The sequence below is a fragment of the Triturus cristatus genome, chromosome 12 (assembly GCF_964204655.1).
Source record: "Triturus cristatus chromosome 12, aTriCri1.1, whole genome shotgun sequence".
Classification (NCBI taxonomy): domain Eukaryota; kingdom Metazoa; phylum Chordata; class Amphibia; order Caudata; family Salamandridae; genus Triturus; species Triturus cristatus.
Genome location: NC_140595.1, coordinates 728,255,224 through 728,269,767, shown reverse-complemented (window position 1 = coordinate 728,269,767; position 14,544 = coordinate 728,255,224). Strand labels below are relative to the sequence as shown.

The 14,544-nt window shown below is 42.9% G+C and overlaps 2 non-coding genes across 2 annotated transcripts; both read right to left on the bottom strand.

Moving 5' to 3' along the window:
• Positions 1-9,415: 9,415 nt before the first annotated feature.
• On the bottom strand, positions 9,416-9,497 carry TRNAS-AGA (transfer RNA serine (anticodon AGA)). Its single transcript has one exon. It is a non-coding gene; the product is annotated as a tRNA-Ser (tRNA).
• A 3,936-nt stretch (positions 9,498-13,433) lies between these two features.
• TRNAS-AGA (transfer RNA serine (anticodon AGA)) lies at positions 13,434-13,515 on the bottom strand. The gene has a single exon. It is a non-coding gene; the product is annotated as a tRNA-Ser (tRNA).
• Positions 13,516-14,544: the final 1,029 nt, after the last annotated feature.

Sequence of the window (14,544 nt, the reverse complement as noted above, 5' to 3'; positions counted from 1 at the left end):
GAGTACAGGTCTCTTGTCACTGACGCGGCCAAAACGATGTATAGGGAGCAGCAGGGTCGACTGTATGATGCCGGGGACAAGGCGGGAAAGTTGATTGCGTGGCTGGATAAGAAGGAGAGAGTTAATCGTGTGGTCCCGGAGCTGCGTGTCTCGGATGGAGTGTGTGTGACTGAGCCTGGTGAGATTGTGGAATGTTTCGCTGACCACCTCCGGACCGTGTTCTCCCCGGTGACTGATAGGGATGAAGAAGACTCTCGCCTTCTGCTTAGGGATATTGCTTTGCCTTGCCTGTCCGTCGACGACCGTGAGCAGCTGGACGCTCCCTTGTCTGTAGATGAAATAGCAACTGCGATTCGGTCCCTTCGTTCGGGCAAGGCGATGGGTCCCAACGGTCTGCCTATTGAATTATATAAGTTGCGCCCGGATAAACTCGCGCCCTTCCTCCGTCGTATGTTTCAAGAGTCCCTTGAGGCAGGTTCCCTTCCTGACGACCAGCGTCTGGCTACGATAGTCGTGATCCCCAAGGACGGTAAGCCACGAGACCGCTGTGCCTCATACAGGCCTATTTCACTGCTAAACGCAGAGCCTAAAATCCTGGCTAAAGTCCTTGCCAATCGTTTGTTGAGCGTCATCTGCGATCTGATTCATCCTGATCAATGCGGCTTCATCCCTCATCGTAACACCGCTCTTAACTTGCGGCGTCTTCACGGCGCCCTCGCCAGGGCGGAGTACCTCTCCGAACCAGCCGTGCTGGTTTCTTTAGACGCCACGATGGCCTTTGACACCATCGAGTGGCCATTCCTTTGGGCTGTCTTGACCAAATTCGGCTTTGGGGAAGGATTTCTTGGCTGGGTGAAGCTTCTTTACACGGGACCCATGGCTCAGGTGGTGGTTAATGGGCGGGTCTCTCAGCCCTTCGCTCTCGGTAGGGGTACGAGGCAGGGGTGCCCGTTGTCTCCTCTGCTCTTTGCTCTTGCCCTGGAGCCGCTCGCTGCTTGGCTCCACTGGGAGCCCTCGATCAGAGGGATCCGGTGGGCCCCGGGCTTCGAGGATCGGGTCTCGTTGTATGCGGACGATATTCTCCCGTATCTCACCTCGCCGCGGCGGTCGCTTAATGTTCTCTTTGATGTTCTGACTTCCTTTGGGAGAAATTCGGGTCTAACGATCAACTGGTCTAAATCCTGTGTCTATCCTATCTCCGGTGACCCTCCTCTCTTGCCGCGGCGGCTCCCGATCCAATTATCTCTGTCCGGCTTCAAATACCTGGGGATATACGTCTCGTTGGACCCGGTGGCTCGCTATGAGCAGAATCTCCTGCTTCGACTTCGGCGTTTGAGGGAGGACACGGCTCGGTGGTGTAAGCTGCCCTTGTCCCCGCTGGGTCGGGCAGCACTGTTTAAAATGCTGTCCCTTCCCAGATTCCTCTATGCACTTCAGAACTCCTTCGATGTCATTCCTGTGTCCTACTTTCGGGAGGTGGAGAGCCTGCAGAGGAGACTGGTGTGGGACGGACGGGCGCGTATCGCACTGGCGAAGCTTACTCTCCCCTGGTACGACGGGGGCATCGCGCTTCCCGACATTCGCAGGTATTATTGGGCCTCACAGCTATCGGCCATTAACCATGCCACATATGCGCCTGGCTTGAATCCGGCGTATGGGATGGATAAATTCCTGCTTCCCGGCGGAAACTATAACAGGGCACTTTACTCCAGATCGGCTGGACGGACCCTTACGGGCCCTACTAAGATTGCGGTGCGGATCTGGAAGGCGGCCAATGTAGCCATGGGCTGGAGCGAGCGATTAACGTGTGCTACTCCTCTGTTTGCCTCCGACCGACTGGGAAGCCTCTGGACAACGAAGGGGTTTGACCGTTGGGACACGATCGGTATTAGTAGAGTGGGAGACTTATGGATTAAGGGTGCGGTTAAAACATTCGCGGCGCTCCAGAGCGAATACGAACTTACGGGAACGGAGTTCTTTCGCTACGCCCAGGTTCGGCATGCCCTGCTCTCGGTATTTGGGGCGGGGACCAAGATCCCGGCTTCTTCGCCTCTCGAGGACCGCATACTCGATGGTCATGTCCCCGACAGTACTATCTCTTTAATTTATAAAAAACTTATCAATAATCGGGTGGACCTCTTGGTGCGCCTTCGGGAGGCGTGGACAGGGGATGGGGTGGAACTGGACGACGAGGACTGGCAGTCCGCACTGTCGTCCCCCAAGGAAGTGGCCATTCCAGCCCGTCTCCGCCTGGTCCAGCTAAAGATTCTCCACCGGGTGTATGTGACGGGTCCCCGTTTGGTCTCGATGGGATTTTCTGAAGACGGGCTCTGTAAGCGGGGATGTGGGCTCAGTGCCACCTTTCTCCATATCCTTTGGGAGTGCCGCGAGGTAGCGGAATACTGGCGCCGGGTACATGTGGTCATGGGCCGGGTCACCGGGGTGGCGCTTCTGCCGGAGGTGCGTCGCTGTGTCCTGAATGTGTGGGAGCCCAATGACTATAACGCGGCTCAGACTCGGTGGGCGGCCCTGGGGAACATGATTGCCAAGAGAGATATAGCGCAGCTTTGGGGTTCCCAGCGGCCTCCCACCGTGTCTGTATGGAAGGAGAACATGGACTGGTGCATGTTCAGGGAGAAGACTGTGTATGTGGCTCGTGGTAAACCGGGGGCATGGGGTAGGATCTGGGGGCAATGAAACGCGTATCGTGGGGGTATCTGTACTCCCCCCCTAGTGGACACCGATATTGCTTTGTCCCCCTGACCCTTGATGGTTCCTTGCGATTTTTGGAACAACCGAATATAGACGTTCCTCTCCCGTGACCCCCCCCGACCTATCAGTACTCCTTCCTCTTGATAGCTACTTGAAGGTCTGAAGTAGAGTCCCCCGGAGGTAGCCTGACCCACACTTTTTGCCCTTATGCCTCGCCTTTTGTTTTTATTTGTTATTTATGTTAATCTTAGGTATCCTGCTTCCCTAGGACTATCCGGAGCCACGTACGGGGCTGGGCCCCGGGAGCCAACTATTGCCTCAACAACTGTATAATCCTTTCTGAATCTAGCGGCCGGCCCTGGTGGTTGTAGGCCCATGCTTGTAATTGATTTATTGTTCAATAAAATTTTATAAAAAAATAAAAATAAAAAAAACAATGGCTGAACTACATCAAGCTTTATCATTATTACCTGTAGGGAAAGCGGCGGGGGAAGACTCTATACCGCTGGAAATCTATAAAGCGTGTCTTGCTGAAATAGAATCTTTTTTCCTGAAGGTATTGCAATCAGTTGGGATTAAGGGAAAAACACCCAAATCATGGAATAGAGCTAAAATAATCTTTTTTTTAAAGAAAGGTAAACCAAAGGAGGAGAGGGGGTCATACCGACCCATATCTTTGATAAACGCTGACGCAAAAATATACGCAAAAATTTTGGCACTGAGACTGTCTCCCATTTTGCCTAAAATCGTTAACCAACAACAACATGGGTTTATAACCGGGAGAGACACTACCACACACGTAAATATGGCCATCACGGCATTTGACGTAGCAGAGCTGGACCCCACCCCACTAGGCATGATCCTATTAGATGCTGAGAAGGCTTTTGACCGAGTGGGGTGGGATTATCTCTGGCGTGTCTTGTCTAAAATGGGGTTTGGGGGTCAATTTTTACGGGGCATACAGGCTCTTTACGATAACCCAACGGCCTTTATAAGTTACGGGACTTTGACCTCTCCAGATTTTCCAATATTCCGTGGAACACGTCAGGGATGTCCCTTATCACCTCTGTTATTCGCCCTATCACTAGAACCATTTCTATCTGCCCTTCAGTCCCAAACCCAAATTATACCTTTCAAATCCGGCTCACAAACACTTAAAATAACTACATACGCTGATGATATAGCGGTTTATTCACAAGACATTGAGGAGGCTCTAAAAGGTATTGTCTCTGAGGCTAGTAAATTCGGGGATGTCTCTGGGTATAAACTCAACTTACAAAAGACTCAGGTTATTGCTAACTACACACCAGCTTCAGTGGTCCCTGAGATATGTAAAAATGCAACATATTTAGGCGTAAAATTAACAGCTAAAATTCAAGAAATCAATAATTTGAACTATAACGAATTAAACAAATCCACCATTCTACAACTAAAAAAATGGCATAGATTACCTTTAAACCTAATTGGAAGAATTAATTTAATAAAGATGAAAATACTACCTAAATATCTGTATTTATTCCGCTCTATCCCTCTGGCTTTAAACAATTTGTTCTTTAAACAACTAGACAGTGCATTCAGCAGATTCATTTGGGGCTATAAAAAAGCAAGAAGGTCGCTGAATTCTCTGAAAAATAATATAAACATGGGAGGGCTTAACTTTCCTGATTTTAAGCTTTACTTCTGGTCCGCTTTTGCTCTGCGCATCCGCTCTTTACTAAATGGAGGAGGAACATTTTTTTTTCATACTTTCATGTTAAAACACGACTCAAACAGGTTTTTGCTACGAGCTAACGACCCCAATTATTTCAAAAGAATTAAATTTAAGACTGCTAGAGATTTAATAAAGATCTGGGGTAACATATCAATGCACTGTAAAATTACTTATTTTCATTCAAAGCTACAACTGTGGGGTAACCCGGGTCTTCCGGGAATTTTTAATGATAATACAGCTTATAGCTGGGCTAGGAAGGGCATCAATGTCTTAGGAGATCTATATGGCACACATGGCTTTCTAGATTTTAACACTCTCAAACTTCTATATGATCTACCTGAAACTATGAGATACAAATACTTACAGATGCACGATTATCTGATTAATAAAAAACAACTTATGGTGGTACTAGATAGTGACATATGGAACTATTTATATTCTGGTAAAGATAAATCAGTAATAAGTGATACCTATAACCTCTTAAGCAGCTTTAAATTAAATGATTGCGCTAAGTTAGCTGATAAATGGGGTAAGTTACTAGGCACAAATATTACATCCAGGGAGATAGAATGCTCCCTATCAAACATCAATAAACGGGTCCGATCATCTAGCCTAAGGCTCCAACAGTTCAGAACGAGCTGTATGTTATATTACACGCCTAAAATAATTTCTAAATGGTCTTTTAATAATTTATACAGCAATCGGACAAAGTGCCCTAAATGCTCGGCTGTGTCGGCTGATCTGGTACATATGCTGTTTTCATGCCCCACTCTTGGGACCTTTTGGGGGGATATTCAAAAAGTTCTAAGAGCCAAATTTGTTCAATTACCCATATTCAATGCCGCCTCAGTACTGTTGGATATTTATCCCATTTCTTTCCCACAAGCAGCCTTGGCTTCAATCCTTATGTCTTGTGCCAAGTTAACTCTGGCCAGAGCTTGGATCAGCTCTGATCCACCTACGGTATGGGATTGGTGGGCACTGGTAATTGAGATCCATTCGATGGAGCTAGGTTTAGCAAACTTAAGAGGGATACGTTCCCTGAGCAAACATGAAAAGAATTGGGGAACCTTTATGGAATGATTTGGCTTCTTCCCTCCGCTTAGTACTGTTAAATAATTTTATTTATGTATTTATTCATTTTTTTTTTCTATTTCCTTTTTTTTTTCCTCTTCCTTTTGGTTTTTATAGCCTTTATAGCTTGATACAAAATCTTCATGTTGAAAGAAAATTATACTTTATGAAGTTTTACTACGTGCTCTTTCTCTTTTTTGCTATGTCTATAAATGCATGTATTTACGCATATTGGTTTTGTCAGCCTGTTTACAAATAAAAAATATTAAAAAAAAAAAAAGTAAGTGCCTTATCTTTAATCCTTGAAAAGCTCTATAATAAAGGGGTCTGTCAAAGATTGCTTGAATGGAAGATAAAAGAAGGCCCACTTGTCTCACCAAATGCAGTAGAGAAACCTGATGTTTTACTCATGTTATCCTTAGTTCAGTTTTTGTTAGACCTGGCATCCTTAAGGTGGCCTACCAGCAACCTTTTTGCTTTTCACCTCACGTTTTGCTGTATCTTTATGTTAGCCTTAGGACTCTAATCACTTTATCACTACTGTGAGAAAGTGGCTCTGTATATACTGTTCCCAAATAGGTACAGTGTGCACAGGTTCCCAAGTCTCCATAGGTTTGGCAGAGGCTACAGTTAGATATAACCTTACTCTCTAAAGTGGTAGCTTGCCGAGCAGTAAGGCAGTATCAGAGTACAGTGTAAAACATTTGTTGTACACACTCAGTCAGCAAATGGTCTCACACACTCAAGAACTGAACTCTAGGCCATTGGTTTGCATAAAAAAGATATTGTTGTTTTATTTTAGAACCAACAATAGGTATCAAAATATACATTCTCAGAATGAGATGCTTTAGTTAAATACTTTGCAATAGGCAATTGACTTTTGCAGGTAATAGTTACAGTTTATTGCAATAGGCAACACAATTTGAATCACAATAATACATTGAGCTCAATGGGAATTTTAAGTTATATGCAATTAATTACTTTCAGGATTACTTTTCTAAATCCAGGACTGGATCCTAGATTCAGTCCTGGGACAGTTCTTGGAAACAAGTGAGTACATTTGTTTTAGTTACTGTCGTGATTTTTAAGCAATATTTTGCTATTTTAAAAGTTGACACTTAGAAACTTTTGCTGATCAAATTACCAATGTTATCCTATGGAAGGAAATTCACTTAGCAGGTAAGTGGGGTTATGGTTACTTTTTCTAGCTCAGTGTTGGATCCTAGATCCAGCACTACTGTACCACCTGTAAGCAGTTGAGAAACTGCGTTTAAGTTATACAGGCAATTTTAAGGAATATTTACATGTTTGCAAAATCGACAGAAGAAATTTCACAGAAAAACAGTCAATGGTTTCCTATGGAAGAAAATTCAAGTTACGGGTAAAGTACGTTCTCGTTACTTTTGTAATCCAGTGCTGGGCTCCTAGGCTCAGTACTGGGACATCTATCTAAAACAGGTAAACAATTACGTTTTCACAGTTGGTACGATTTTTAAAGAATATTTGTAAGTTTCAAAAATCGACACTTAGAACATTTTCAGCAAAAAGCAGGCAATGATATCCCATGGAAGGAAATTCGAGTTACTGGTAAGTACGGTTAAAATTACTTTTCAGGGTCAGTACTGAGCTCCAAGATGCAGCACTGAGGTCTCTCCTGATAACAGGTGAATAAATCAGAATTCGTTGTTCGGCTGATTTTAGATGAATATTTTAAAGTTCCAAAACTCCACACCACTTAGAAGAATTTCCAAGTGAAACCACTCAATGTTAGCCTATGGAAGAAAAGTGAGTTATCGGCTTTTAGGTAAGTACTCGACTGGCAGAGTTATGGTTCTGGGCATAGACTCAGGGGTCTCCCAGGGGAGTCCCAGCCTACTTGCCAACCCTTAAACTCCCCTTTTATTACATATAATTTACACCTAAGGTAGGCCCTAGGTAGTCCTAGGTGCATGATGCTATGTAAGTAAAAAATAAGATATGTACTTTGGTGGTTCGCATGTCCTGTAAGTACCAAACAGTCTATTTTATTTTTCACTACTGTGAGGTCTACCCCTCTCATAGGTTAGCTCTGGGTATTCCCCTATACTTTTTATTTGGTAATTCCATATCGGAGAGGAGTAGCTTTATTTATTTATTGACAATCCTACTTACTGGTGAGGTTGGATTTAACTTTACTATTTTAGAAATGCCACTTTTAGAGAGTGAACATTTCTCTGCACTTACTGCTCTATTTGCCTGAAACCTGGCCCCAATACACGTCTGGATTGGGCTGGGTGACAGCAAAATGTGTGCCTTCCCGCTAGAGAGCCACAACACAGGTCACTCAACTGCACCTGGGGGTGAGCTCCGCTCCCCCTCTACCCCCAATAGGTTCAAGAACGATAATTTATGTAAGTAAATACATTATAGCTACAGCTTATAATCATGCGAGTTTAAATCATTTGTTGTTAGATGGTTTAAATATTTGAAAGGATCTTTTTTTAATAGACATTTTACAAAAACCACTGGTACATTTGCTAATTCTGTCAAATTAACACCCAACTGCCGTGACATTGCCAACCACAATGCCGTGACTCGGATTCAAACCGAGGTTGCTGCGGCCACAAAGCAGAGTACTAACCACTATACGATCACGGCGAGCTACTTGGGCTCAACGACATACGGTGACATGGAGAATTTATAATTCGGAACACTCAGGGCTGTTCCTGTGATAGGCTGGATGTATTCATTGCTTCCTCATTCCTCATTCAGAGGCTGCGTCTCCTCAGTGGTTGATAGGCTGAAACCGTTTCCTGGCCGCCTGCTTGTGAAATGCCAGGAGTCAAAGATCACACATTACACTTGCGGGCCTGTGATGGGACACCAATGCAAAGAAACTCACCTGGCACAGACCTTCTATTCTGTCTATTAGACCTGCATCTTCCCTGCACCTTTCAAGCCATTTGTATGAGAAGCAAGAAAGAGTTAGAGAGTGATCCATCTACACTTTTATAGGGAGGATGTCGCCGTGAGCTCCTCCCAGCTAATCACACGAACAGCAGAAAAGCAAGATAAATACACAGTTGAGGGGTGGGCTGCATGGTTATGTTTTTGAGTAATTATTGAAACTGACCTCAGTGGCTCATTAGCAGAGCTGCGGCTAATGACTGGTGCCAAATCATGATGAAGCAAGCACCATGGCTCGTAGGGGACCCACAACACGCTTTTCTTAGCTCACTGAATTAAAGTATAAACTTCCGCCGTGTGTGAGTGGTATAGGCTTGGTAATATGGTTCCTTTTCCAATTCAAGTCTGACAACAAGAGGCAGGAACCACGTGGCTTCGGAAGCTCAGGAAAGTAGCCACCAACCACAGAGAAAGAGAGAACTGGCAGTATGAGAGGTGGAGAAAACAGAAGCGGGAGCAAGGAGCTCAAAAGAGATTGATGGCGTTTAAATAGAGCGCATAAAGGAACAGTTACACAGCTAAGAAATGGGAAAGACAGACTAGGGAAAAAAACACAGAAAGAGCCTGTAGATGAAATTCTCTTCCTGGGACAGCAGGTTAAGAGAAATTACACATGGAGAGGTTAAGCATGTAACACGGGGGAGAATAAAAAAGAAAATGCAGTTTTATGAAGTGTGTTTGCCAATCCAGCCAGCACTTTTGTTCTATTTCTCTCTTTGCGTCTTTTATTGGTAAAGTAACTTTCAAGTGCATGCGCAGGTATGAATGAGAGAGCAATGGTATAATAATTTGAAGCGTTTACACCAGTGCTAAAGAAGGAATGAGGTGTAGCAAAGACATGAAAGAGGTAGCTATAACAAATATGTGGAGAGGCAATAGTGACACAAAAATAAGCCACCTATTCATAAAACTGAAATGGAAGAAATACTGAAGGTTAACTTCTGAAATTGTAGCCGATAATAGAAAGATTCTCGTTGTTGGCAGGATTCGATCCTGCGCGGGGATACCCCAATGGATTTCTAGCCCATCGCCTTAACCACTCGACCACAACAACTTACTGTAAGCTGCATGCAAATATTTTGTTTGAAAGTTTTGAAGTTTTCCCACATCAAAGTACTGATATTCTACAATGCGCTTTTTAAAAACAATGTTTTTTTCATCATGCACGTTCTGTCCTAAAAACAAAAATTGCATGAGTATATCTCTGGATCTGTAAAAGGATACGCTTGCATTCAAACTCTCGTGTGGCACTCAATTTTTTAGACCCTGTTGCACTCTGTTTTTGCGCTGCTTTTAGTCTACGACCCATATTACAGAAGTCAACCATCTCTGAGTATTTGGGACTCCTTTGTAAGTGCCTTATCTTTAATCCTTGAAAAGCTCTATAATAAAGGGGTCTGTCAAAGATTGCTTGAATGGAAGATAAAAGAAGGCCCACTTGTCTCACCAAATGCAGTAGAGAAACCTGATGTTTTACTCATGTTATCCTTAGTTCAGTTTTTGTTAGACCTGGCATCCTTAAGGTGGCCTACCAGCAACCTTTTTGCTTTTCACCTCACGTTTTGCTGTATCTTTATGTTGGCCTTAGGACTCTAATCACTTTATCACTACTGTGAGAAAGTGGCTCTGTATATACTGTTCCCAAATAGGTACAGTGTGCACAGGTTCCCAAGTCCCCATAGGTTTGACAGAGGCTACAGTTAGATATAACCTTACTCTCTAAAGTGGTAGCTTGCCGAGCAGTAAGGCAGTATCAGAGTACAGTGTAAAACATTTGTTGTACACACTCAGTCAGCAAATGGTCTCACACACTCAAGAACTGAACTCTAGGCCATTGGTTTGCATAAAAAAGATATTGTTGTTTTATTTTAGAACCAACAATAGGTATCAAAATATACTTTCTCAGAATGAGATGCTTTAGTTAAATACTTTGCAATAGGCAATTGACTTTTGCAGGTAATAGTTACAGTTTATTGCAATAGGCAACACAATTTGAATCACAATAATACATTGAGCTCAATGGGAATTTTAAGTTATATGCAATTAATTACTTTCAGGATTACTTTTCTAAATCCAGGACTGGATCCTAGATTCAGTCCTGGGACAGTTCTTGGAAACAAGTGAGTACATTTGTTTTAGTTACTGTCGTGATTTTTAAGCAATATTTTGCTATTTTAAAAGTTGACACTTAGAAACTTTTGCTGATCAAATTACCAATGTTATCCTATGGAAGGAAATTCACTTAGCAGGTAAGTGGGGTTATGGTTACTTTTTCTAGCTCAGTGTTGGATCCTAGATCCAGCACTACTGTACCACCTGTAAGCAGTTGAGAAACTGCGTTTAAGTTATACAGGCGATTTTTAAGGAATATTTACATGTTTGCAAAATCGACAGAAGAAATTTCACAGAAAAACAGTCAATGGTTTCCTATGGAAGAAAATTCAAGTTACGGGTAAAGTACGTTCTCGTTACTTTTGTAATCCAGTGCTGGGCTCCTAGGCTCAGTACTGGGACATCTATCTAAAACAGGTAAACAATTATGTTTTCACAGTTGGTACGATTTTTAAAGAATATTTGTAAGTTTCAAAAATCGACACTTAGAACATTTTCAGCAAAAAGCAGGCAATGATATCCCATGGAAGGAAATTCGAGTTACTGGTAAGTACGGTTAAAATTACTTTTCAGGGTCAGTACTGAGCTCCAAGATGCAGCACTGAGGTCTCTCCTGATAACAGGTGAATAAATCAGAATTCGTTGTTCGGCTGATTTTAGATGAATATTTTAAAGTTCCAAAACTCCACACCACTTAGAAGAATTTCCAAGTGAAACCACTCAATGTTAGCCTATGGAAGAAAAGTGAGTTATCGGCTTTTAGGTAAGTACTCGACTGGCAGAGTTATGGTTCTGGGCATAGACTCAGGGGTCTCCCAGGGGAGTCCCAGCCTACTTGCCAACCCTTAAACTCCCCTTTTATTACATATAATTTACACCTAAGGTAGGCCCTAGGTAGTCCTAGGTGCATGATGCTATGTAAGTAAAAAATAAGATATGTACTTTGGTGGTTCGCATGTCCTGTAAGTACCAAACAGTCTATTTTATTTTTCACTACTGTGAGGTCTACCCCTCTCATAGGTTAGCTCTGGGTATTCCCCTATACTTTTTATTTGGTAATTCCATATCGGAGAGGAGTAGCTTTATTTATTTATTGACAATCCTACTTACTGGTGAGGTTGGATTTAACTTTACTATTTTAGAAATGCCACTTTTAGAGAGTGAACATTTCTCTGCACTTACTGCTCTATTTGCCTGAAACCTGGCCCCAATACACGTCTGGATTGGGCTGGGTGACAGCAAAATGTGTGCCTTCCCGCTAGAGAGCCACAACACAGGTCACTCAACTGCACCTGGGGGGTGAGCTCCGCTCCCCCTCTACCCCCAATAGGTTCAAGAACGATAATTTATGTAAGTAAATACATTATAGCTACAGCTTATAATCATGCGAGTTTAAATCATTTGTTGTTAGATGGTTTAAATATTTGAAAGGATCTGTTTTTAATAGACATTTTACAAAAACCACTGGTACATTTGCTAATTCTGTCAAATTAACACCCAACTGCCGTGACATTGCCAACCACAATGCCGTGACTCGGATTCAAACCGAGGTTGCTGCGGCCACAAAGCAGAGTACTAACCACTATACGATCACGGCGAGCTACTTGGGCTCAACGACAAACGGTGACATGGAGAATTTATAATTCGGAACACTCAGGGCTGTTCCTGTGATAGGCTGGATGTATTCATTGCTTCCTCATTCCTCATTCAGAGGCTGCGTCTCCTCAGTGGTTGATAGGCTGAAACCGTTTCCTGGCCGCCTGCTTGTGAAATGCCAGGAGTCAAAGATCACACATTACACTTGCGGGCCTGTGATGGGACACCAATGCAAAGAAACTCACCTGGCACAGACCTTCTATTCTGTCTATTAGACCTGCATCTTCCCTGCACCTTTCAAGCCATTTGTATGAGAAGCAAGAAAGAGTTAGAGAGTGATCCATCTACACTTTTATAGGGAGGATGTCGCCGTGAGCTCCTCCCAGCTAATCACACGAACAGCAGAAAAGCAAGATAAATACACAGTTGAGGGGTGGGCTGCATGGTTATGTTTTTGAGTAATTATTGAAACTGACCTCAGTGGCTCATTAGCAGAGCTGCGGCTAATGACTGGTGCCAAATCATGATGAAGCAAGCACCATGGCTCGTAGGGGACCCACAACACGCTTTTCTTAGCTCACTGAATTAAAGTATAAACTTCCGCCGTGTGTGAGTGGTATAGGCTTGGTAATATGGTTCCTTTTCCAATTCAAGTCTGACAACAAGAGGCAGGAACCACGTGGCTTCGGAAGCTCAGGAAAGTAGCCACCAACCACAGAGAAAGAGAGAACTGGCAGTATGAGAGGTGGAGAAAACAGAAGCGGGAGCAAGGAGCTCAAATGAGATTGATGGCGTTTAAATAGAGCGCATAAAGGAACAGTTACACAGCTAAGAAATGGGAAAGACAGACTAGGGAAAAAAACACAGAAAGAGCCTGTAGATGAAATTCTCTTCCTGGGACAGCAGGTTAAGAGAAATTACACATGGAGAGGTTAAGCATGTAACACGGGGGAGAATAAAAAAGAAAATGCAGTTTTATGAAGTGTGTTTGCCAATCCAGCCAGCACTTTTGTTCTATTTCTCTCTTTGCGTCTTTTATTGGTAAAGTAACTTTCAAGTGCATGCGCAGGTATGAATGAGAGAGCAATGGTATAATAATTTGAAGCGTTTACACCAGTGCTAAAGAAGGAATGAGGTGTAGCAAAGACATGAAAGAGGTAGCTATAACAAATATGTGGAGAGGCAATAGTGACACAAAAATAAGCCACCTATTCATAAAACTGAAATGGAAGAAATACTGAAGGTTAACTTCTGAAATTGTAGCCGATAATAGAAAGATTCTCGTTGTTGGCAGGATTCGATCCTGCGCGGGGATACCCCAATGGATTTCTAGCCCATCGCCTTAACCACTCGACCACAACAACTTACTGTAAGCTGCATGCAAATATTTTGTTTGAAAGTTTTGAAGTTTTCCCACATCAAAGTACTGATATTCTACAATGCGCTTTTTAAAAACAATGTTTTTTTCATCATGCACGTTCTGTCCTAAAAACAAAAATTGCATGAGTATATCTCTGGATCTGTAAAAGGATACGCTTGCATTCAAACTCTCGTGTGGCACTCAATTTTTTAGACCCTGTTGCACTCTGTTTTTGCGCTGCTTTTAGTCTACGACCCATATTACAGAAGTCAACCATCTCTGAGTATTTGGGACTCCTTTGTAAGTGCCTTATCTTTAATCCTTGAAAAGCTCTATAATAAAGGGGTCTGTCAAAGATTGCTTGAATGGAAGATAAAAGAAGGCCCACTTGTCTCACCAAATGCAGTAGAGAAACCTGATGTTTTACTCATGTTATCCTTAGTTCAGTTTTTGTTAGACCTGGCATCCTTAAGGTGGCCTACCAGCAACCTTTTTGCTTTTCACCTCATGTTTTGCTGTATCTTTATGTTGGCCTTAGGACTCTAATCACTTTATCACTACTGTGAGAAAGTGGCTCTGTATATACTGTTCCCAAATAGGTACAGTGTGCACAGGTTCCCAAGTCCCCATAGGTTTGACAGAGGCTACAGTTAGATATAACCTTACTCTCTAAAGTGGTAGCTTGCCGAGCAGTAAGGCAGTATCAGAGTACAGTGTAAAACATTTGTTGTACACACTCAGTCAGCAAATGGTCTCACACACTCAAGAACTGAACTCTAGGCCATTGGTTTGCATAAAAAAGATATTGTTGTTTTATTTTAGAACCAACAATAGGTATCAAAATATACTTTCTCAGAATGAGATGCTTTAGTTAAATACTTTGCAATAGGCAATTGACTTTTGCAGGTAATAGTTACAGTTTATTGCAATAGGCAACACAATTTGAATCACAATAATACATTGAGCTCAATGGGAATTTTAAGTTATATGCAATTAATTACTTTCAGGATTACTTTTCTAAATCCAGGACTGG